At 44.0% G+C, this 24196-nt stretch overlaps 1 non-coding gene across 1 annotated transcript; it reads right to left on the bottom strand.

The window, feature by feature from the left end:
- Positions 1 to 4743: 4743 nt before the first annotated feature.
- On the bottom strand, positions 4744 to 4825 carry trnas-aga (transfer RNA serine (anticodon AGA)). The gene has a single exon. It is a non-coding gene; the product is annotated as a tRNA-Ser (tRNA).
- Positions 4826 to 24196: the final 19371 nt, after the last annotated feature.

Here is a 24196-nt window from a genome sequence, read left to right as displayed (position 1 = left end):
CCTCCCACTCTGCCGAGGACATGGAGGTCCTGGGCCTCCTTCACCGCCGCTCCCTCACCACCCGACGCCTGGAGGAAGAACGCCTCATCTTCCGCCTCGGAACACTTCAACCCCAGGGCATCAATGTGGACTTCAACAGCTTCCTCATTTCCCCTTCCCCACCTCATCCTAGTTTCAAACTTGCAGCTCAGTTACTGTCTCCTTGACTTGTCCGACCTGCCTATCTTCTTTTCCACCTATTCACTCCACCCTCTCCTCCTTCACCTATCACCTTCATCTCCTCCCCCACTCACCCATTGTACTCTATGCTACTCTCTCCCCACCCCCACCCTCCTCTAGCTTATCTCTCCATGCTTCAGGCTCACTGCCTTTATTCCTGATGAAGGGCTTTTGCCCGAAACGTTAATTTCGCTGCTCGTTGGATGCTGCCTGAACTGCTGTGCTCTTCCAGCACCACTAATCCAGAGCAGAGAACATAGTCATTCTACACTTTTTCAGTAGTCACATGAGTTTACAGTGAGATAGCATAGGTTTAATGTGAGAGCAGTACAATTTGAAAGGGACAGGAGCCACACTTGTTTTTAATACAGACATTTTTGTGCGTGTGGAATAAATTGCCACATTTAGTGGCAGAGTTTGGTGCACTCACAACACTTCAAAGGCATCTAACTGGGTATGCAGACAGGAATTGTTCGGAGAGATAAGGGACAAATTTTGGCAAATACGTTTAGATTAGTTACGGTCATCTGTTCAATAGGTGCAAGTTGGATAGGAAGGTTTGCTTCCGTGCTCGGCAATTCTGTGACACTCCAGTACCTGACAATAGTTTGCATAGACCACTTGCAAAAACGCATGCTGTTTGTTCCTAAGTCAGCGTGTTTGAATTTTATTTTTATCTTGAGGCGTAATGTTTTGAAATGACACAGAGAGGAATGTTTTCCAGACATTTACAGACAATGACCATTCTCCTTGATACATTCCCAAGTTCTCCTTCAAATAATTTCGTTGACGAAAAAAGAAACCTCACAAATCGTGTTATCCCCTTAAATCTCCAGTGAATCCAAAAACTGACAGCTCTTAACGTGGACCAGGTGCAAAACTCAAAAGGCAGAGTCATTATCAGACACACAAACTCATTACTTCTGTCTGTGGGGCAGTGCGAGACGTGTATGTCAAGAACTGCTCACACAAATAACACCGAAGCAATTCCAAAAGGAGCTTCCCGACGTTCTGGAGATTTAGTGCATTGCCAAGTAACAGAAAGTGCTCAAGTAACATTAAACAAAACAGGAAAATGTACCATGCAAAGTGAATATTACCAATTATATTCTCGATTAAATTAGGTCAACAATGGGCTGGTGCCTCCATCTGATCGAGCGAGCCAATCTCCAGCCTCCCTCACCAGGACAGTAATGAAGGAAATGAGAGAAATATAACAAAGTTTCACGTTGCGATTGCCCACCTTTTAGCCACAACAACAAAATACGAGGGAGCAGATTCAGTGCAGGATCTGACTTCACAACAGCGGTGAAATAACGACGTCCACTCACTTTCAGGGAAAACTGTGAACAACTCACATTGTCCAGAAGATGAATACACAGCGCAGAATACGTTTAGTTCCCATATTCTAGTGCTGTCCTGACATTCATGCGATAATGTACCTTTCAAAGAGAGCGTTTGTAGCTGTGGAATGACAGTGGCAGCTGTGTCTCCTCGCTCTTGCTGCCGCCCTTGATCGTGTAGGGGCTGCAATTCTCATCTTACACACGTTAGTTGAGTGTGCAATTCTCTGTTGTGGAAAAGCGGAGTGTTTTGGAGCAGAAAGATGTGAAGTTCGGATGCTTCTGGAGTTGTTGTTGAAAGGTTCGGTGACGCTAGGAAGATGGTTTGCAGACTTTTCCTCCTTTTCTGGGTGACATTCTCAGCGCTGCAGAGGTTCCTGTGAAGCGCTGCACTCATGTTTTGGTACGAATTCATTTGGTTTCATTCCCGCTGCTTCCGTTTGTTGGGATTGCAGATTGGTTCCAACCCCTGCTTCCAGGAATTGTCTGGCTGTCTTCTTCTTGCCCTGTCCTATTATTGTTCGAATATTCTCGTCGAATATGTGGCCCTTGCCGTTTGTACGTACTGCTACGAGGGACTGCTGGACTGACGCCCACACAAATTCTTTGCCAAAAACCAATATCCACCCACCTTCATTCGTAAATGCATGGCACACAAAGTTCGCAACGAGGATTTGCTATGAGGTAATTTTTAAATCATGCTTCCATATGTTAAAAGCAAATTCTGGAAAACGATATCCAGACTCCTCCGAACGCTCGGACTTATGACAGCACAGAAACCGAGAGCCTCACTCAGACAACAACTCACGAGAAAGCAAGGCCCAATACCCATCATGTGCAGGTCAAACGTGGTTGACGAGATTCCACGCAGGGACTGCACGAAACACGACATAGGAGAAAGAGGCTGACAACTAGAGAGCTGCATTCATAATTTCATCTGGACTGTAAACGCCTTGGACAGCTGTTCCTTGCAGTTATGCACAGAATATTGAATGTCTCTGATTCCAGGGCTTGGAATTCGGATGATATGACAGTCTGCAGCACTGGTTACTTCCTTGTGTGAGGTGTTTCCTGATGGAACACATGTCACCCTCTCTTGCTCATTGAGAAATACATCCAAAATAGGAGCTTAGAGCAGCATTTCTGTTGTCCTTCTGGGGCTGTACCTGACATGCCCTGTGGCACTGCACTTATTCTGTTTCCTGAGGGTTCGGCACATGGTTCCACGATCGTTTTATAGGCAGTAATCTGCATTTTCGCTTCAGTAACGGGTGTATGAAGCTTAGGCCCACCATTCTCTATTCTATTTTTCTCTTCTTATGCACAACTGCAATACTGTAAAGGATCAATTAATATTGAAAGATGATATACAGAGGCGTGTGAAATACCGAAGTTTTAATGACATTTATGCAATGGTTAGAGATTACCTTGATTCAGGAAATAAGGATGTAAAGTCTGTTTGGCTGGAGTTGAGGAACAGTGAGGACTGGACTCACAAGCATGTGTAGTTTACAAGCCCACTCGCAGTAACCACAAAGCGAAATAAATCGTACAAGGGGGAAAAATGCGTGTGAGTGACAAAAATGGCAATAGTCATGCGTGATCTTAACTTCCCATCTAAAACTCTCGGTTCCATTGTAAAAACGTTTGGAGAACCAAAATAAAAAAAAATCCCACATGTCCCATAAAACATCACGAGGGATATCTTGGTAATTGATTACTCTACTGGTGACTTAATTTTCCTATTTTCTTGGAAACCATCTCTTTAATTGTGAGCATCAGAAAAGGCTTTGTTTTGCCAGCAAGAAATAAATATGTGATTAACCTTTGTTCGTTTCATGTATAAGAACACTGAGACTCCTCTACACTGCACTTCTTTTGCGTTTCTATCGATTTTAACACTAGTGTGTCTTTTGATTCTTCCCAACAAAGTATATGACCTCACATTCCCTACATGAAACTGCATCTGCCAAGAATACTCCAACTGTTGGAGGGAATCCTGAGGAACAGAATGTACATGCATTTGGAAAGGCAAGAACTGATTCAGGATTGTTAACATGGCTTTGTGCGTGGGAAATCATGTCTCACAAACTTGATTGAGCTTTTTGAAGAAGTAACAAAGAAGATTGATGAGGGCAGAGCAGTAAATGTGATCCATACGGTCTTCAGTAAGGCGTTCAACAATGTTCCCCATGGGAGACTGATTGGCAAGGTTAGATCTCATGTAACAGCAGTGGACCTAACACCAACCCTTGTGGTACGTCGCCAGGACCTGGACACCAAGAAGGACATGTTCCATCAACTACAACACTGTTTTCTATTGGCAAGCCAATTACTGATCAAAGCTGGAATCTCTCCCACAATTCCATTCCTCCGCATTTTGTATAATAGCCTATTTTGGGGAAACTTATCGAACAACTTGCTGAAACCCATATTCACCACATCAACCGGGTTACTGTCATCTACCTGTTTGGTCACTTTGTCAAAAAAGTCAACAAGATTCGTTAGGCAAGGCCTAACCATCACAAAACCGTGCTGACTGTCCCTGATCAGATTATTCTTTTCGAGATGGTCATAAATCCTATCTACAATAACCTTTTCCAACACGTTACCCACAATTGTAGTGAGACTCACTGGTCTGTAATTACCAGGGTTGTCTCTACGAAAGTTTTTGAACAAGAGAACAACATATGCTATGCTCCATTCCACGGGCTCTATTCCTGTAGACAACGATGATTTGACGATCAATTCCAAAGGCTCATCAATCTCTTCCCTTGCTTCCCAGAAGGATCCTAGGACAGATCCCATCCGGCCCAGGGGACTTGTGTGTTTTCACAATCTTCAGTATTTCTATACCTAATCCTTGTGAACCTCAATCTCTACGACACTAGACGCAAGTATCTCTGTAACTTCCTCGCCAACATTTTCATTTTCTATAGCGAACACTGTCGAAAAATATTAATTCAGTGCTTCCCCTATCTCCTCTGACTCCACACTAAACTTCCCACTATTATCCTTGATTGTCCCAAATTTAACTCTCGTCATTCTTCGAGATAATGCTTTAAATATGTAATATTTCTGATGAAGAACTCGAGTTTCCCAAGTCTAATCAAATTACAGGCCTGGTTTGCACAACAGACCTTCTGAACTTTGAATTGTTCCAGGAGGAAAGCCTTCGTAATGCAGTCAGCAGGATTCGAACCTACGTGGGAAAACCCCAATGGATTTCTAATCCATCGCTTTAACCACTCGGCCATGACTACAGACAGCACCGCACCCTGAGCACTGACCAAATCAGTCGTGATCCCATTGAAAGCTGCCGCTGACTTGAGTTAAATGTTTCCATCTCCATTCATACCTTTGCTGTCATTTGTAAGGTGCGAGACACCAAAGTAAAAGAAGAAAAGTACAAAGTTAGGAAAAGATATTTGCAGCAAAATTGAGTCAAGTATATTTCTTGAAAGGAAAATCACACTTGGCAATTTGCTAGATCTCTTTGCAAAAATGACCAGCAGAGGTAATCAAGGGAGCTATTGATCTGAGTATTCTTGGACATGAAACAAACAAAGGTTAGTGACATATTCATTTCTTTTTTTAGCGAACGAAATTTTCTTTCCTGATGGTTACAATGAAAGAGATGGTTCCCAATAAAATACAGAGATTAAGTCGCTTGTAGATATACTTCAATGTGTTACGATTCACTTTCAGCCCCTAATTAACCCAGAGATGGAGGGAGTGAGTTACGTTTCTTCACTCTTCAACTCCACAGCGTGGAGGTACAGACATGAAACCCCTAGAGATGGAGTTCTTGAATTGGGAAACAGCGACACTGAAGGAACTAGGCAAAAGTGAGGACCGCAGATGCCTGAAACCTGATTTTCGATTAGAAAATACTGGAAAAGCACAGCAGCATCCGAGGAGCAGGAAAGTCGATGTTTCTGTTGCCAGTCTTTCTGCGTTCGCAAACAATTTTTGTTTTTGGCTCAGATTTCCAGCAACTGCAGCTGTTTGTATTATGTTAACATTCATAATGTTTTGGACAAAACCAATGACCTTCTAGCATCGGAAAATCGGCAGAAGTACTGGTACACCGATATGTTAGCTGAACAATACAACTATTTCATGAGTGGGAATACGATCCGGGCCACGGTGCTGAGAGTACCGAATCCTCACAAGTAAATAACAAGACAAGGCGATAGATACTATCGTATTTGTTGTAAATAAAACACCCTTTATGAACATTTTCGTTGCAGATTATTTTCAACTTGTCTTCGTAGATTTACAAAGTGGGAAAAGGCCATTCCGCCTGTGTGCATTGCGGCTAATCAGAGAGCCATCTATTCCAGTCGTAGTTTCCAACTTTGGCCCAATGTCTCGTGTGTTCTAATGCTCCCAGGGAAAATGTCAATGACTTTATCCTGTGTTTTTAAATGGCACAATAATGGGGCAGATGTATGACACTTCCACAACGACTTGTAACTCTTTGGAGGAACTCATGCTCATTTTCACCCACAAAGGGAGACACACAGAAAGATACACCCAAACCGACAGAGGTCTCCAAACAAACAAAGGTTAATGACATATTCATTTCGTTTTCGGGCGAAGGAACTGGTCTTTCCCGATGCTCACAATGACAGGGATTTTTCCCAATTAAAGATGGCAAATATGTCCCATCTCACGCTGACACCATCGTGAGCGCTGCTGTTTCACAATGCCACAGAGTCAGGGTCAATTCCCGCCTCAAGCAACTGAATGTGCGGAGTTTGCACATTCTCCCAGTGGTTGCGTGCGCTTGCTCTGGTTTTGTCCCACAGTCCAAAAATGTACCGGTTAGTTGAAATGGCCGTGCTAAATTGACGGGGTTAAAGGAGAGGAATGCATTTGGGCTCGGGCGGGTCGGTATGGAATTGCTGGGCCGAAGGGCCTGTTTGCACATTGTAAGTATTCTAATCTACAGTAATCAATGACCAAGGTACAGCGCATGTTGTTCGATGGGGCATATATAACTTTTCGATTGTTTTTCTTCAAAGTTTCTTTACAATTCAAACGGGAGAGTAAGAATAGAAATGAATGCCTCCCATAATTCTTGCCTTCTTTTATCATTCACAGGCGGTATTTTTTCCTGTCTGTTTTTTTTCCACTATGGTTACTGTTAGTCTTCTTGTAAGCTCCACCAGCTGGTTTCCTCTTTCCTCAATGTTCCTCATCTCTACCCAAACACATTTTCCATCCTTATCTCCTGAATCAAAGTAATCTCTAACCATTGCATAATTGCCATGGAAACTGGGCTTTTCACACGCCTGTGTATGTAATTTCCCAATATTAATTGATCGTTTACTGTGTTGCAATTGGGCACGAGAAGAGGAAAACAAAATAGAGGCCGGTGGTCCTGGGTTTCAAACGCACGTAATTGCAGCTAAAACGCAGGTTACTGCACACAATGCGATCACGGAAGCATGCACCGAACCGTCAGGAAGCACACAATAAGTACAATGCTGGATGTCATGTCAGGAACAGGACTAGAAACACAACAGAAATACGTCTATTGGGTACTATTTTGGACGTATTTCTCAATGAGCTATCGTGTTTTACATGTGTTCCATCGGGAGTGACCTCACACAAGGAAGTAACCAGTGCTGCAGACGGTCATATAATCCGAGATTCAAGTCCCGGAGTCAGAGACACTCAGTCCCCTGTGTGTACCTACAAGGAACAGCTGTGCATGGGGTTTACAGGGTAACTGAACTGCAGGAATGCAGCTCGATGGTCGTCTGTCGGCTTCTCCTCGATAGTTTTCTGTGCAGTCCCTGCGTGCAATCTTGTCAACTACGTTTGTCCGGCACAAGATGGGCATTGGTCACTTGTCTCTGAGAGAGGCTGTTGGTTTATGTGTTGTCATAATTCTGAGTGTAAGGAGGAATCTGGCTGTCAGTTCCCAGAAACTTACTTTAATAAATAGAAGCGTGCTTTTTAACTTGCAGCGTGGCATATACTCGTTGCAAAGTTCGTGCACTGCGAATCACGTTGCGGGACTATCCAATTTTGACAAAGAATTTGTGTGGCAGTCACGAGTTGCCACGACCAGCTATCCCTAGTAGCAATACGGACAAATGGCAAGAACTACAAATTCGATTAGAGCAGCACAGGTTTAATGTGACAGGGCAAACAGAAGGCAGCCAGAAGATTTCTGGGTGTAGGGCAATCACCCAAGGTACCTTTTCATATGAAAGTCTGTGCATCAGTAGAATCTGGGACCCAAGTCGTCTCTGTTGGTTATTCATATTCCAGACAACTTGCGTTGTTCCCCGTTTACCCTGAAAGTGAATAGACATAGTTATTTCACCGTTATTTCGAAAGAAGATCCTGCATTGAATATGTTCGCTGTTTTTTGATGTTGTGGCGAAAAGGTGGGCTATCGCGATTTGAAACGTTGCTATACTTTCATTTCCTTCATTACTGTCCTGGTGAGGGATAAAGGTGATTGGCTCTCTCGATCAGATGGGGGCACTGGCGCATTGATGGCCTAATTTAATCACGGATATAATTGGAAATGTTCACTTTTAATGGTTCGTTGTTGTGTTTTGTTTTACAATACTTGAGCACTTACTGGGACTTGGCAATACACTATATCTCCAGTAGGTTTGGAATTGCCTCGTTGTTATTTGTGCGAGCAGTTCATGTCAGAGAAGACTCACAGTGCCTCACAGACAGCACTTAAGCTTCGGTGTGTCTGATCATGGTACTGCCTTTTCAGTTTTGATTCTGTTCCACGATAAGAGCTGTCAGTTTGTGGATTCGCTGGAGAGCAAAGTGGGTAATGCGATATGTGTGATATTTTTCTTCAGCCAATATCTCTGATGGCGAACTTGGGAAAGTGTCAAGAAGAATCGTAATTGGCAGTAAATATCCGGAAAACCTTAATCTCTAGATCGGTTGGGCTCATCCACCCTCCAAACAAAATAGCCAAACTCGCTGGCTGAGTTACAAACATCATGCATTTCTTTGCAAATGGTGTATTCAAACCGTTGCCGGTGGCTGGAGCATCTCAGACTTGTCGAGCATGGAAACAAATCCCACGATCCAACTTGCCCTTGCTGAATAGATAACCGAAATTAATCCATACATATCTGCCAATATTTGTGCCTTATCTCTCCGAGGTCTTCCTGTCTATACACCCATTCAGATGCCTTTGAAATGTTGTGAGTGCACCAGACTCTGCCACTAAATGTGGCAATTCATTCCACACACACAAAAGTTCTGTGTGAAAAACATGTGTCCCTCACATCCCTTTTAAATCTTTCCTCTCTCACATGAAACATTTGCTATGTAGATCTGAACTCGCATGTCTTGTGAAGAAGTGCTCCCAGACTATTTCCTCTGTCTGTCTTCCTCATGATTTTATAAGCTTCTGTGAGGCCATCTCTAAGCCCTGAAGCTCCTGGGAATCTGACAAAGCCCATTCAGTTTCGTTCTCATGATCAAGCACTGCAAACCTTGCAAATCCTTGTAAAGGTTTTGTGTGGCCACTCTGGAACTGCGGGTGGACTCACTGTGGAGCATCAGCAATTCTGGAGAGTTATGTTGCCTCCCAGGTGCTCAGGTCAGGGATGTCGGCCATCGGCTGAAGAGCATTTGGAAAGGGCATCGTGAAAAGTCAGTTGTCTTGGTGCATGCAGGCACCAACGGAAAAAAAAAAAACGAGATGAGGACCTGCAGGGAGAATTCAGGGAGCTAGGAGAGAAATTAAAGAGGAGGACCTCAAAGGTAGTAATCTCGGGATTACTGCCGGTGCCATGTGACTGCCAGCGTAGAAATGAATTAAGAAACGGCACGGTGAACACGTGAGTTGAGGAATGGTGCTGCAGGGCGGGTTTCAGATTTGTTGGATTTTGTGACCAGTTCTGGGGAATGTGAGAGTATAAGAAAATTGACGACCTACATCTGAAACAGGAGGGAACGTATGTCCTTTCGGGAGTTTTTGCTACTGCTGTTGGGGAGGTTTTATACTAATGTGGCAGGGGGCTGGGAACCACAAGATTAAACAGGTCGGCAGTGAGGTGGAAACTGGAAACGCTAGGAATCTGGTCGATAGCATTAATAATGGGAAAAGTAGGCAGAGAGCAGATGAATGCAAAAGAACTCGTGGCCTGAAATGCGTCTACTGTAATACATGGAGTATAGACAGATGAACTTAGGGCTTAGGTTGGTGCCTGGGAATATGACGTTATTGCGATTCTCGGGGAATGTGTCTGTGTGTCTCTTTCTGTGGGAGACACGACGTGGGTAATAACACAGTGTGAGTATGTCAAACTTCAATCCCATTGATGTTTCATCTAAGATCAAAGCGAGAACCTCACTGCCATTTGCACTGGAAACATCAGAACACTTAAGGTTATGGACCAAAGCTGGAAACTGGGAGTAGAACAGATGAATGTCTTTAAACCAGACTGCACCATGGGCCAAATTAGATTTTCCATTCTGCAAAACTTGAAGACGAGTAGAAACCAATCTGCAGTGAAACTGATCAGAAATGAAATGGATTTTACATTTCATTGAGAATAAGTGCAAGAGCGTCTGTCTTCATTCCGTGTAATCTCGTAGTTCGGATTTGGAACTCTATCCACAATAGTGTTGGTACTATTCTCGGACAGGGAATGCATGTTTTATTGTGTAAATATATCGTGGTACCAGTATTTCTTACCACTGGTCCGAACCTGGTAATGCTTGGTTTTGTGCCAGGTTATCAAAAATCAAAAAGATACAGGTTTTGGAAATATGAACTAAAAACGAGAATTGATAGAGAAACCCGCTACAACTGGCAACATCTGTGGAGAGAAACAGATTTTATTTTTCTTAAGATGGACAGGAAACACGTTAGTTATAGATTTCTAGATTATACTGTTGGGAAAATGATAATCTTACCTGTCGAATCAGGATATTTATCAAAATCACTCTTGAGCTTACAAACATCGAATTTACAATCTTAAAAGGACTTAATCAGCTGTCAAGCTACTTTCATTTTCCTGAGCTGGTGGAAGGCTATGTTTTAATGGCTACATTTCCTTTTAGTTTCCGTTATGTAGCAGTCACGCCGAATGGAGAATTGTTTCTTTCAGTGTCTGCCTCAATATGAGTCTTTGTTTTTTCTATATTTGTCTCAGTATCCTCCTGGGCCTTTTTCACATTCTCCGACTCTCTGGCTGTCCATATCCCTCATTTCCCATTTCTGCTCTTGAAAAGCCTGACATTCAGAGACAGTTTGAGATTTGAACTGTTGAGAGGCTTTCTGAAGCCTGGCTGGAGTCGGTCGAAGCAGTCTCACATTCTCTGGATAATGCGTCTGTCACTTCGACCTGAGGCAAGGAGACATTTCTTCCTCAAAATCTAAAAACCCTTTCGAAGTTAAAGTTGAATTCCTTATCCAACAGTAAAAGAAAGTAATTACATGATCGCTGAAGAAGAACAACGATGCATTTACTGTTGGTGTACAACGAATGAATGGTGACAGCAGAGAATGAGGGGGATCATGTCGTGGTGTCAGTGCCATTACCACAACATATCCCGGGAATGCTGCAGTGTCTCCTGCCTCACCACTTAATTACCACAAAACTGGGAATGAAGGAATGAGAATAAGAGGATGAGAAGCAGAAGTGCTTGTGGAACTGCGGGAAGAATCTGCAGGTTAAAATAGTAGTTAAAAAAAGCAACCTACAATACTGGATTTAAACCAGGAAAATGAAGCCGGAACGCGAAATCAGAATGTACAGCAATTCAAACAGGACACTGAGTTTCTCGATCAGCAACACAATACTTGCGAGAAATAACGAGCTTTCAATACAATGTGCAGGCACCAGTGTGATGGGAGCTGCTTTCACCAGCTAAGCCATGGCGCCACGTTCAATGCCAGATTCCCCGTCCATATGTGCAATGCCTGAACCACTTGATCACAGGAATTCGAAAACGCGTTTTCTGTATTAATGTTGCTCAGTATGAATGGCAATCAAACTCTGCTTGTGCAAAAACAGACGTTTCAATGCTGAGCATGCCCCACTAAAAAGGCACAGAAAAAGACAGTATCCTCTTGCATTGGCATCCAACAGATATTTTCGTCTGTTGAAACTGACAGAATAAAGAGGATGTGCTCATCTCCTCTCACGTCCCATTAACCACGTTAATACACACGCAGGGATTTTCAAACCAAGATGGACAGGCTCATTGTTGTGAATTGACAGCAGTGGCGTGTGAGTCATTGCGAACAGTGAGCGATAAATGCTGAACCAATAGCACTGACACTGAGCCTTGCACCATCAGCTCCACACTCACATCTTGTGTCATGTCTCCTAGGCATCAGTGCATTTGACTTTAATTATTCTACCCTGCACCTCTCCTCAAGTTATTCCCGACCGCTTGCAGTGTCGAATTAGAACATGCAATTAGTATGGAGGTACTGACAAGAAACCACTAGAGATGGAGTTCCTGGATTGCGGAGAGCAGACAGACCCCAAACTGCTAACGGAACTCACCCAGGGAAGAGCAGATGGACCCCACTCTGTCAATGTAACTCAACCAGGGGATAGAAGTCTGACATCATACGATCAATGTGACTCAATGAGGAAATTATGGCCTGACCGCACTCTCTTAATGTAACTCACCCAGGGAAGAGTAGACTGACGCCACTCTGTCAATGTTAGTCATCCAGGGAAGAGCCGACTGACCCAACACTTTCTATGTAACTCACCCAGCAAATGGCAGACTGACACCACTCAGAGAAGAGCAGGCTGTACCCATTCTGTCTCTGTCACTCATCCAGGAAAGAGCAGGCTGATCTGATTCTGTCAATGAAACACAATCAGGGAGACGAGCCTGACCCCACTCTGTCAAAGTAACTCACTCAGAGAAGAGAAGACATATTCCATTCTGTCTATGTGAATCATCCAGCGAAGACAGTACTGAAACCATACTTGCTGTTAAACTCAGACAGAGAAGAGCAGACTCTCACGATTCTGAGTAAGTAACACGCCCGTGGAGGAGCGGACTGACACCACTCTCTTAACGTAGCTCACCCAGGGAAGAACTGACTGAGTGCACTCTGTGATATTACTCACTCAGAAAGGAGCAGACTGACCCCATTCTGTTAACATGACTCTCCCAGGGAAGAGCAGATGAAGCCCAATCTGTCAATGTGACTCAACCAGGGAAGAGCACTCTGACCTCACGCGATCGCTTTAACACAACTAGGAAATTGCAGACTGATGCCACTCTTTCAATGCAACTCACCCAGGGAAGAGCAGGCTGGTCCCACACTGTCCACGTAACTCAGTTCGTGAAAAGCAGACTGACGCCACTCTGTCAATGTAACTCGCACAGGAAAGAGTAGACTGATGCCACTTTGTTAATGTAACTCACTGAGGGAAGAGCAAACTGACGCCACGCAGTCAGTGTTACTCACCGAGGGAAGGACAGACTGACCCCACACTCTCAGTGTAACTCAGCAGACTGATCACACACGGTCAATATAAGTCATTCACTGAAGTGCAATCTGACCCCACTCTGTAAATGTAATTCACTCAGGGAAGAGCAGACTGATCCCATTCTGTCTTTGGCACTCACCCAATGAATGAACACTAACCCCACTCTAACAATGTAACTCGCCAGAGAAGAGCAGACAAAAGCCAGATTGTCAACATAAATTATCGAGGGATGAGAATACTGTCCCCCCTGTTTCTGTTTCGCTCTGGCAGGGAAGAGCAGACTATCACCACTCTGAGAAAGAAATTCGCCCAGGGAAGGGCAGACTGACCCTACTGTATCTGCCTGACTGACACAGGTAAGAACAACTAATCCAACCCTGTCAATGTCTCTCCCTCAGGGAAGAATACCCTGACCCCTCTCTGTCCATGTAGCACACCCAGAAACAGCAGACTAACCCCTCTCTGTCTATTTAAGTTCACAAAAATCCACTGAAGTACGTCTGATCCAGACACTCTCCACATCCCTGTCTCTGTAACCGTGTGCGTTCAATGGCGAATCCAAATAACCAGCAAATGTTTAGAATGTGGCAGAAAACCAGAGCTACCACACAGAAATTGGGCGAATGTGCAAACTTCCATCAGGCAGTCACCTAAGCCTGGAATGGAAACCAAACCCGACAGCAGTCGTGATTATAAAATGGCAGAACAGAAACCCAGCAAAAAAGAATTGCGTCTCTGTGTGTTGCAACGATTCTGAGTATTAAGCAAGCCCCCCTCTCTTTAGTTAGTTTCCATTTTCATCACTGCCAACCTTCTTCAAAGCAAAGCACGCACTTGCATTTTTGAGACTTCTGATATCCCGCTTTCAATCCGCTTTTTCCCTAATCATATTTCTGACTTTACAAACTACGTCATAACAGTTTGACAACTGCAGAATGAGCTTTGTTCCGTTCTCCACTGATTTTGAGAGTAGTAATATGGTATATTCGAGTAGGAGTTGATGCGCTTGCGGGTGGTGTATTCGCGGCATTATGGCTTTTCTTTTTGTTTTCAGTCTACTATTTCGAGTTCATTGGGCAGAATTCTGAAGAAGACTTTTTGGAGTCGAAATGGTAACTGTGTTTTCTCTCGGAAGACAGACGTAGCTTTATTTCTGTTCTCTTATAAATTGATCTTCTTCTGATCTTTGCAAGTGAAATAGGGTCTATTACTATTGTCCGTTTTTAGTTTCAAAGTCAATAGAAACATGAAGGAGACAATATCAAAGAACACAAAGTTCTGAGTTGTTAAGATAATTTTTGCAGCAATGGTGGACATGGAGGTCAAATTAAGATAACGGTTCAAGAACATTTAGTCTGAAAGTGGTATGTGACTTTACTTCCAAATATATGTTTCCGTTCTTCCAGTACATCTTTTCGACTCCCAGAAAACATTGATTGTTTTCTGTATTCACTTTGTTTCGCGATATCTGTCTTCTGGTCGACCAGCGACAACTTGAATTTGCGTCTGCATTGAATAAGATTTCCCCCTTTCTTTCGAGAAGCAAACCGATGCATTATGTACCACTTATCATGCTGATGGCTAAGAAGTTCAAAATGAATTACGGTTTTTGGATCGTGAGCAAGAATGAAGTGATCCACTTGCGAACAGATGTCACCACGCCCTATTCCTACATCGGGCCTGAACGGTCCATTGGCAGAGTCTGCAGAAAGGAAATGTCTAAGTGAATTAGTTCTTTGTTCAGTTTGATTTGATACCAGTGGTAGTGCTGTTTTGGGGCAGAAATGTGTCAACGTCTCTGACGTTAGTGTCGAAACTTAAGTCACATCTACTCCATGGAGTGTCCTCTCATATCGGAACATGCTGACATGAAAACATCTAGCACTGATAGCAAAGGTGTTATCATTAAACTGGGAGTATGTTTAACTAAGCAATTCAGACAGCAAAAGATGAATAATTGGCACTTGGTCTTCAAGCTGAGCTCTCCACACTAACTGCTCCCACGAAGGTCGTGGATAAGATCCCCATCGATTATTTTGGTTAATTTTAGTCTCAGCAACAACCAACTATTCTGAACAATGCTACCCCACAAGCAGAGGGCTAAGTCTGATTTTCATCGTTAATTTTCAATTTCAGTTCTTAATGCACAGTTTCTTGCGAATGTCGACAGCAGAAGACCGTTAACATTCCATTTCTAATATTTCCAGAAAATTCTACTCTGCTGATATCGCCTTGCCTTATCACACCTCAAGCCGGGAACCTGGATCAGTAGAGTTCCTTTCCACACATGGAGTTGCTTTTTTTTAATTCATTGATTGCTGATATATTAGATTATTGGCCTTGAGAGTCAGCTGTAAATTTGGTTGAACTTTCTCAGCTTGACTTTCAACTGATCCTAAAAAAAATTCATCACCTGTAGGTAAATGTATTGCATTACTTCTTCTATTGCTTAATTCCACCACCTCCCACCCTCCCCCCACCCACCCCCCCCCCCCCCTTCGCGAACATCCAAATTTCACGATAGTTCGACAAATGTTTTGAAACTGATTCGTGTTGGAAGTTGGTTACTTTTTGTGTCTCGACATATAATTTGTTCAATTTGACGTCTTGAAATTACGTCGGATTCTTCGCAGTTGAAAATTTACTTTCGATTGAATGCAAAGCTCAAGCTCCACGAAATCCAAATTCTGCAAAGGAATTAATGATTTTAAAAGATTGAACGCTGTGAGCAGGACTCAAACCTACGCAGTGAGACCCCATTGGATTTCAAATCCAACGTCTTAACTTCTCGGCCATCACAAGTACAGCAAGATTGCCAATTTTCATAGTAAAAGAACTGAATTCATGAAATATGTAATTTGTTTGAAGAATAAATTGTCAAGACACAAAGATTTCGCCAAATCCTTTGCAGAGACCCAGACGAACGTTACCTTAGCGGATTGTCAGGCTTTTACCGCAAACTAGATCCTGACACAGCTGAAGTTGTGGGAATAATTCTTCATTGAATTATAGAGTCACGGATGTACACCACACGATCATTGTCTCACTGCGTCCAATCGATTTTGACTCAATTGCTCATCATCTGGTGCCAAAGTAGATATTCTGTTATGTTTTAATATTCATCGAAATATGGTATTAGAAATATTGATGCTAAGGCCATAAACACTAGTTACATTCGTAAAAAAAGTCGGAATTAGAAAAAAATGCATAACCAATTTACAGGAATGGATCCAGCAACTAATCCGGAAGTTCTGACATCAGGTAATGAACATGCGAGCACAAGAGAGGAAGATTGACCGAAGATTTGGAACTTAAAATCGTCTTGACGGAATTATTTGCAAAGTTTTTGCGGTTGTTCTAGAGTCATCAAGTCCTTGAACAATACAACATGGACAGTGGCCCTTCTTTCCAACTTGCCCATGGTGGACAGTTATCCGAAATTAATAGGTCCCATTTGCCAACATTTGGCCCACATCCCTATAAAACTTGTTACTCATATATCCATCCAGATGCCATTAAATGTTACAGCTGTACCAGTCTCCAACAATTTCTCTGACAGATCATTCTGGACACGACTGAAAAAGTTGCCCCTGACGTCCTTTTTAAATCCTTACCCACTAATTTTAAAACGATGTTTTCTAAATTGTTACTTCCTTACCAGCAGGCAAACACCTTGACGAGTCAACCTATCTCTGTCCTTCATGATTTAATAAATAGCAAGGATTTGACTTTATCATACTTGTCAGGAGGGAAATGTGTGGAGATTATTTATCGAAGGTTTGAAGTAGAAAGTCTGATGTACAGATTTTTAGAATTGCATCTTGGAGAAGTTTTTAATAAGTCATTGAATTCTAGTAGCAATTGTAGAAGTCTGTTGTGAAAGCTGCAGAAGGATTTCAGGGCACGAGAACAAAGCATTATTTCCAATGTATTGTGGCTCAGTTCGACCGCACTTGGACTACAGTATGAGGAATTATAATCCTCAATTTAGGAAAGATACTAATGCCATATGAGGAATACCACGAATGGTGATTAGTCTTAATGTCATGGATGAACGTTAGTCCTGTGAATTGAAATTGGGCAAATCCGGTCTGTTTTTAACAGTTTCAAAACAAGAGAGGCAATCTCATTGAGAGTTGCAAAATATTTGAAGAGATAAACAGGGTGGTGCAATTAAATTTTGTTCCCTCATTGGTGAATCGAGAAGCAGGAGAGGACAATTTTAAAATGAAGCATTGCGATTTATGACCAGGATGAGAACTATTGATTTTTGTCTTAGCCTTAAGAAGTCTCGCTATTCAGCACTACAGTGAGCTTTGGATATTTGGTCTTTGAATGCATCACTATCAGCCTGACCCACTGACACTTACTGCATCACTATAGACCTGACCCCTCACACTTACCCCCTTAATATCAGCGTGAACCCCTCAAACTTACTGCATCATTATCAATCTGGCACCCTCACATTTACTGCACCACTTTCACTTCGAGACCCTCATTGTGACTCGTCACTATCAGCCTGACTGCCAAACACTTACTTTGTCACTATCAGTCACGCCCTTACACTTCCTATGTTACTATCAGCCTGACTCCATCACACTTATTATGTAATTACCAGACTGACGCCTCACAATTACCGTATCACTTCAACACTGCTCCCTAAAACTTACTATGTCACAATCACCTTGACCCTCTCACATTTTCTGCGCCACAATCAAACTGACCACCTCACACCTAGTGCTTCACTATGAGCTTCAACACTCACACTGACAGCGTCACTAATAGCCTGACCCCCTCATGTTTACTGCGTTGGTATCTCTCTGATCCCCTCAGAATTACTGCGTCACAATCACGATGACCCCTCATACTTAATGCGTCACTATCCCTCTGGCACCCTCATCCTTCCTGCATCACTCACACCCTGACACATGCGCACCTACTGCATCCCTATCAGTCAAACCCAACTCACTAACGGCGTCACTCTCTCTGTAACCTGCTCACACTTAATGCATCACCATTACCTTGACACTCTCTCACTTAGTGCATCAATATCAGCCTGACCCCCCCACACTTACTGCATCACTACCAGCCTGATCCCTTCAAATGTACTGTGTCACTATCAGACTGACCCACTCATGCTTCGAGCATCACTATCACCTTGATCCCCCAAAATTAGTGCGTCCAGATCACACTGAACCTTTCACTCTTCTTGCGTCACCATCAGCCAGACCCTGCACACTATCACTCTGACCTCCTCATACTTGCTGCATCACTATAACTCTAACCCACTCGCACCGTGTGTCACTATCACCCTGACAACTCATACTCACTGCACCACTATTATCCTGACTCCATCACAATTAGTATATCATTATCAGCCTGACCTCTTACACTTACTGTGTCACTCTCAATCTGACACCCTCAAAGTGTCTGCATCACTGTCACCCCGAACACGTCACACTTACTGCATGGGTGTCTACCTGAAAGCTCACGCTTATTGCGTCAGTATCATCCTGAGCGGCTCACACTTACAGCATCACTAGCACACCAACACTCTAACCTTTACTGCATCACTATTAGCCTGACCCGCTCACACGTTTTGCGTCACTACTACCCTGACCACCCTCACAATTGCTGTGTCGCTATTAGCCTGAGCCCCTCACTATCACGCTGATCAAGCTCACAATTACAGCATCACGATCAACCTGACCCCCTCACACTTTCTCTGTCATTATCACCCTGACCCTCTCACACGTAATGCGTCACTGTCACACTGAGACACTCACATTTTCTGCGTCGTTATCAGCCGGACCCGCCGGCACACAGCGTCACTATCAACCTGGCCCCTCACACTTGCATGCCTCAATATCAGCGTGAACCACTCACACTTACTGCATCACTGTTCATTTGCCATCCTCACATAAATACACCAGTTTCACCTTGACATCCTCAATTTTACTGCGTCACTATCAGCCTGACAGCCACACACATGTTGTGTCACTATCAGTGACGCCCTCACACTTCCTATGTTAATTTCACCCTCACTCCTAAATCCGACTGCGTCACTATTAGCCTGACTCCATCACACTTTTTGTGTCAATATCAGACTGACGCCTCACGCTTACCATGTTACTAAAACTCTGCCCCATCACACTGACTGTGTCACTCTCAGCCTGACCCCTTCATAGTTCCTGCGTCAATATCAGTCTGACCCCCTCAGACTTACTGTGTCACTCTCACTCTGATTCTCTCTCATTTACTGCGTCACTCTCACCCTGACTTCCTCACATTTTCTGCGTCACTATCACCCTGACCCAATCACACAGTCTTTGCCATTTTCACCTTGCCGGCCTTATTTTTATTGCGTCCCCATCAGGCTAACCGCTACACACTTATTGCATCACATTCAGTCACGCCCTCACACTTCCCATGTTACTATCACCCTGAATCCTTACACTTATTGTGTCACTCTCAGGCTGACCCCTCACACTTACTGTGTCACTGTCCACCTTACTCCATCACATTTATTGTGTCAGTATCAGACTGACGCCTCACACTTATCTTGTCACTAAAACAGTGCCCCGTCACATTGACTGTGTCACTATTCGCCTGACACCCTCACATTTACTGCTTCACCATCACAATGCCCCTCTCTCACTTACAACGTCATTTACACCATGGCACCCCACCCTTGCTGTGGCACTATCACACTGAGGGCCGCACACTTAGTGTCACTGTAATCCTGACCCCTTACACTTACTGCATCACTATCATACTGGTATCTCACACCCACTGTGTCACGATCATCCTGAGCCGCTTACACCTATTGTGACACTATCACTTTGACCCCAACACACTAACTGCATCAATAGCAGACTGACCATTTCACACATACTGCGCCACTACCAGGCAGACTCCCTCACATATACTGCGTCACTATCAGGCTTACCCACTCATGCTTACTGCGTCACTATCTCCCTGACTCCCCACTCTTACTGCGTCAAGATCATTGTGCCCCCATACTCTTACAGCGTAACTATCATTCTGACAACGTCACACTTACTGCGTCAAGATCAGCCTGATACCCTCAAACTTAATGCGTCACTATCAGCTTCAATACTCACATTTACTGCTTCACGTCTAGCACTACCCCTGCACACTTACTACATCCCTAACCGCCTTACCCCCTCGCATTTACTTCATCACTATCAGCCTGAGACACTCACAATTACAGCTTTACTACATCCTGGCCCTGTGAGTGCATCTACTTCACTGTCACCCTGACCCCTTGCCCATACTGCGTCACTATAAACCTGGCCCCTCAAAAGTTCTGCATCACTGTCACACTGTCATCTCACACTCACTGCGTCACTATCACCCTGACCCCTCACAATTACTGCATCGCGACAACCTGACCCCCTGAAAGCATCTGCGTCACTGTCACCCTGACCCCATCACACTTGCCATGTCACCATCACAATGGCACATTCACACAGTCTGCTTCACTGTCATCCTGACACCTCACACTCACTGGATCACCACCATCCTCCCCCCCATACTGACCTGTCACTATCATCCAGAGCCGCTCACACTTATTGCGTTCCTATCACTCTGCTCCCAAAACACTTCCCGCATCACTATCAGCCTGACCCCCTCACAATTTCACCGTGTCTATCAGTCTGACTCCTCACATTTCCTGCATCACTATCACACTGTCACTTAACACTTACTGGCCAGTATTAGCCTGACGCCCTCAACATACTGCATCAATATCAGCCTGAACACCCACACTTACTCTGTCACCATCACGCTGACCCCCTCACACTCACTGCGTCACTATCACTCTGTCCCCTCTCACTTCCTGCATTAGGATCACTCTGACTCACCGACACTTACTGCATCACTATCAGCCTGACCCCTCACACATACTGTGACACTATCAGCCTGACCCCACCATACTTGCTGTGTTTCTATCAGCCTGAACCCCTCACACTTACTGCTTCACTATCAGACTGACCCCTCACACTTACCACATCACTAACAGTCTGACATCACACACTTACTGCGTCACTATTCCCCTTAACACCTCACTTTTATTGGCCACTATCAGCCTGACGCTCTCAATTTACTGTGTCACTACCAGCCTGAACGCACACACTTCCTCCCTCACTATCACCCTGACTGTCTCACACTCACTGCGTCAGTCTCTGCCTGACCCCATCACACTTACTAATTCACTATCACCCTGTCCCCTCACACTTTATGCGTCAGGATCAGCCTGACACAGTAACACTTAATGCATCACTATCAGCCTGATCTCCTTCCAATTACTGTGTCACTATCAGCCTGACCACTCACTCTTACTGTGTCACTGTCACACTGACCCTTCACACGAAGTGCTTCACTATCACCCTGACCACCTCACACTTACTGCGTCACCATTGGTCTGATCCCTCAGACTTACTGCATCACTATCACTCTGACCCCCCTCACTGCGGAACTATTGGCCTGATCCACTCACACAGTCTGCGTCACTACCACGCTGACACCTCACCCTCATTGTGTCACTATCATCCTCACTCCGTTCACACTTATTGAGTCACTGTCAGCCTGATCCGCTGTAATGGAAAATTATCATTTAATGTGAAATCTGTGAAAGCATGGTTGAAAAAAAGAAGTTTGGACCTAACTTTGCAAAAAGACAGAAAAAATGTAAAGTTCAACCTAATTTACAGCTGACTCTCAAGGCCAATAATCTATTATGTCAGCAGTCAATGAATTAGAAAAAGCAACTCCATGTGTGGAAAGGAACTCGACTGATCCAGTTTCCTGGCTTGAGGTCTGATAAGGCAAGGCGATATATAGTATAAAGGGAATATGTGAAAACCGTCAGGCTCCATTTTATGAGGCGTCTTGCAAATGTGTCGGGTCCATTCTACAAATTTCAAAAATAAACTTTTTCTTTGCTCTTGGTAGCATTTGCGTCGAGTCGATTGAAATTCCACATCAGTAAACTCGGGGGCTCGCCTGGAACCCTGCAACTGGGTAACATTTTGAAGATTCAGGAGGTGTACGTGCCACTGCCTTGAAGGTCTTTCACTTCATCTCGAGCGCTGAATTGGCCCCTTTGAGTGAGAGGACTGGGGATAAGTGGATCGCCCCAGAGTCGCGTTCCGAATCGAATAGGGACATGGTAAGAGTTACGGCTAAAGTAATCCGACATAGAGACTCGTTCGAAGAGAATAAACGAACCAGGAAGAGGGACCAGTGAACTCTCGTGCAGTATTTGAGTAAAACTCAAGGGAAAGGATTGCCGTCTCTAGAAAGTTTAAGAGACAGCAAGATTAACGGTGATCTGAGACCTGGAGCCACCATGGGCAGCGTTGGAGTCGCCAAAGCTGTACCGGTTATGTCGGTTCTTGGTTTGTGAAAACCAAGGCAATGAGGTGGTCGCACCCAATGAGAGGGGACCTCCGGAGGTAAAAGCAAGTTATATTGGCAAAGCGAAGATTATGGTATCGTGAAAGAGAGAGAGATAGACAGATAGACAGACAGAGAGAGATGAACACTTTTCCAACATCCATGAAAATCGGCTCCAGCAAGAGCAAACAAAAAGAGGGTCGACAGACAACTCGGAATGGTCAAGAAAAAATACAATATATGCTAAATAATTATGGCCCAGTTTCTGTAAAGCAATTAAAAATGTAAATCAAGGAATGTGTTTTTCTGGAGGAAGAAAGTTTTAGTCATATTCAGTTGCAAATGCTGAGGTCACCGTTGGAGGAGAGAGAGAAGGAGAAACGGAAGGGTAAAATAGAACCTGTGAATTGGAGTGCTTATCACATGTTCAAGGCTGAGTCTGATTTCAGGGAAAGAAAATCTCGAAATAAAGATAGATCAAGTACACGTACAAACACCAGCGCACATGCACACACACACGGAAAACAACCTAATGAAGCTGGACAGTGTCTTAAGACTGGATCAGATCCTGACCTTAATGGGTGCCCTCGAAGAGCTACAGCCCCCTTACGAGATCTACTTCACGAAGATTCCAAGTCAACGGTCGCCGCCTCAGGGTCTGCTGAATCACTAATAGCATATCGTACCCACAATCAATTTAAGCAAGAATCCCTAAAGAAGTCGAGAACAATGTCCCAGTACCTTAAGCGCCTCACGAATGTCGATAACGTCCAATGTGGACTGATACCACCCAAGGACATAACGACGGCAGAGATCACACCGAATGAGGCACACCTGAGGAGCAGCTTCATCAATGGAATGAAGTACGAAACAACAAAATTGGTAATAATATACGTGTATTACCTGGGACACGGGAAAGTTGAATTAGATAGAACAATACGTGATACATGCTGAAAAACTACAGGCTCAAGAGAACCATAACCGGAAATTAAAGATGGAACAGCAATCACATGAACCTCAGCTTATTATGATGCAAATGGTCATTCAGCCATTGGAGGGAGGAACTGCGGGAAAAGAGAGAGTCACAGGTGGAGTTCGCAAAAGAGGAAGGGATTGCGAAAGTGCACTTGCAAAGATAGATCTGGCTGGTGCTTTTTTGCGGAGCAATGGACCACTGGTCAAGACAGTGCCCGCACAGACAGCCTCAATCGGTCCTGGAGGCTGGACAGCATGGTGACTGACAGGGGAAGACTGAGGTTGAGGTGGGCAGGCCACAAGGTACAGGTAAACCTCTTTTCTTTATACTTGGCAACGAAGAATCCCTAATGCTAATCACTTCTACTAACCTAACAGGATGTGTCCCAACTCTATCTTCAACATTGAGATTGCGAAGTGTGGACAATATGTTCAATATAACAATGATGCGTATATGTCGATGCCTTCCTTTATGTTATATGTGGAAGGTACACCAGTTACCTTTTTGGTCGATACATGGCCAGCATATTGACTCCTCAAATCAAGACAGTTCAGAGAGTTGACACCAATAAAGATGAGTCGTATGTTCCTGAACTCAATGGAGGCATCAGGCGTCGTGATATGACAGAGTGTTACCGCAATCATTTTTTGTGAAATCAGTAATGTGTATCCATTCTAATTCTCAATTTTGTTAGCGGAATTCTGTCCTTTACATTTGATGGCTCGCGATCTCATAGTGAGACTGGGGTTGTATTTGCTCAGTACTCC

This window comes from Chiloscyllium punctatum, chromosome 50 (genome assembly GCF_047496795.1).
Source record: "Chiloscyllium punctatum isolate Juve2018m chromosome 50, sChiPun1.3, whole genome shotgun sequence".
NCBI lineage: Eukaryota > Metazoa > Chordata > Chondrichthyes > Orectolobiformes > Hemiscylliidae > Chiloscyllium > Chiloscyllium punctatum.
Note: the sequence above shows the minus strand (reverse complement) of the source record. Positions and strands in the feature narration are given on the sequence as shown.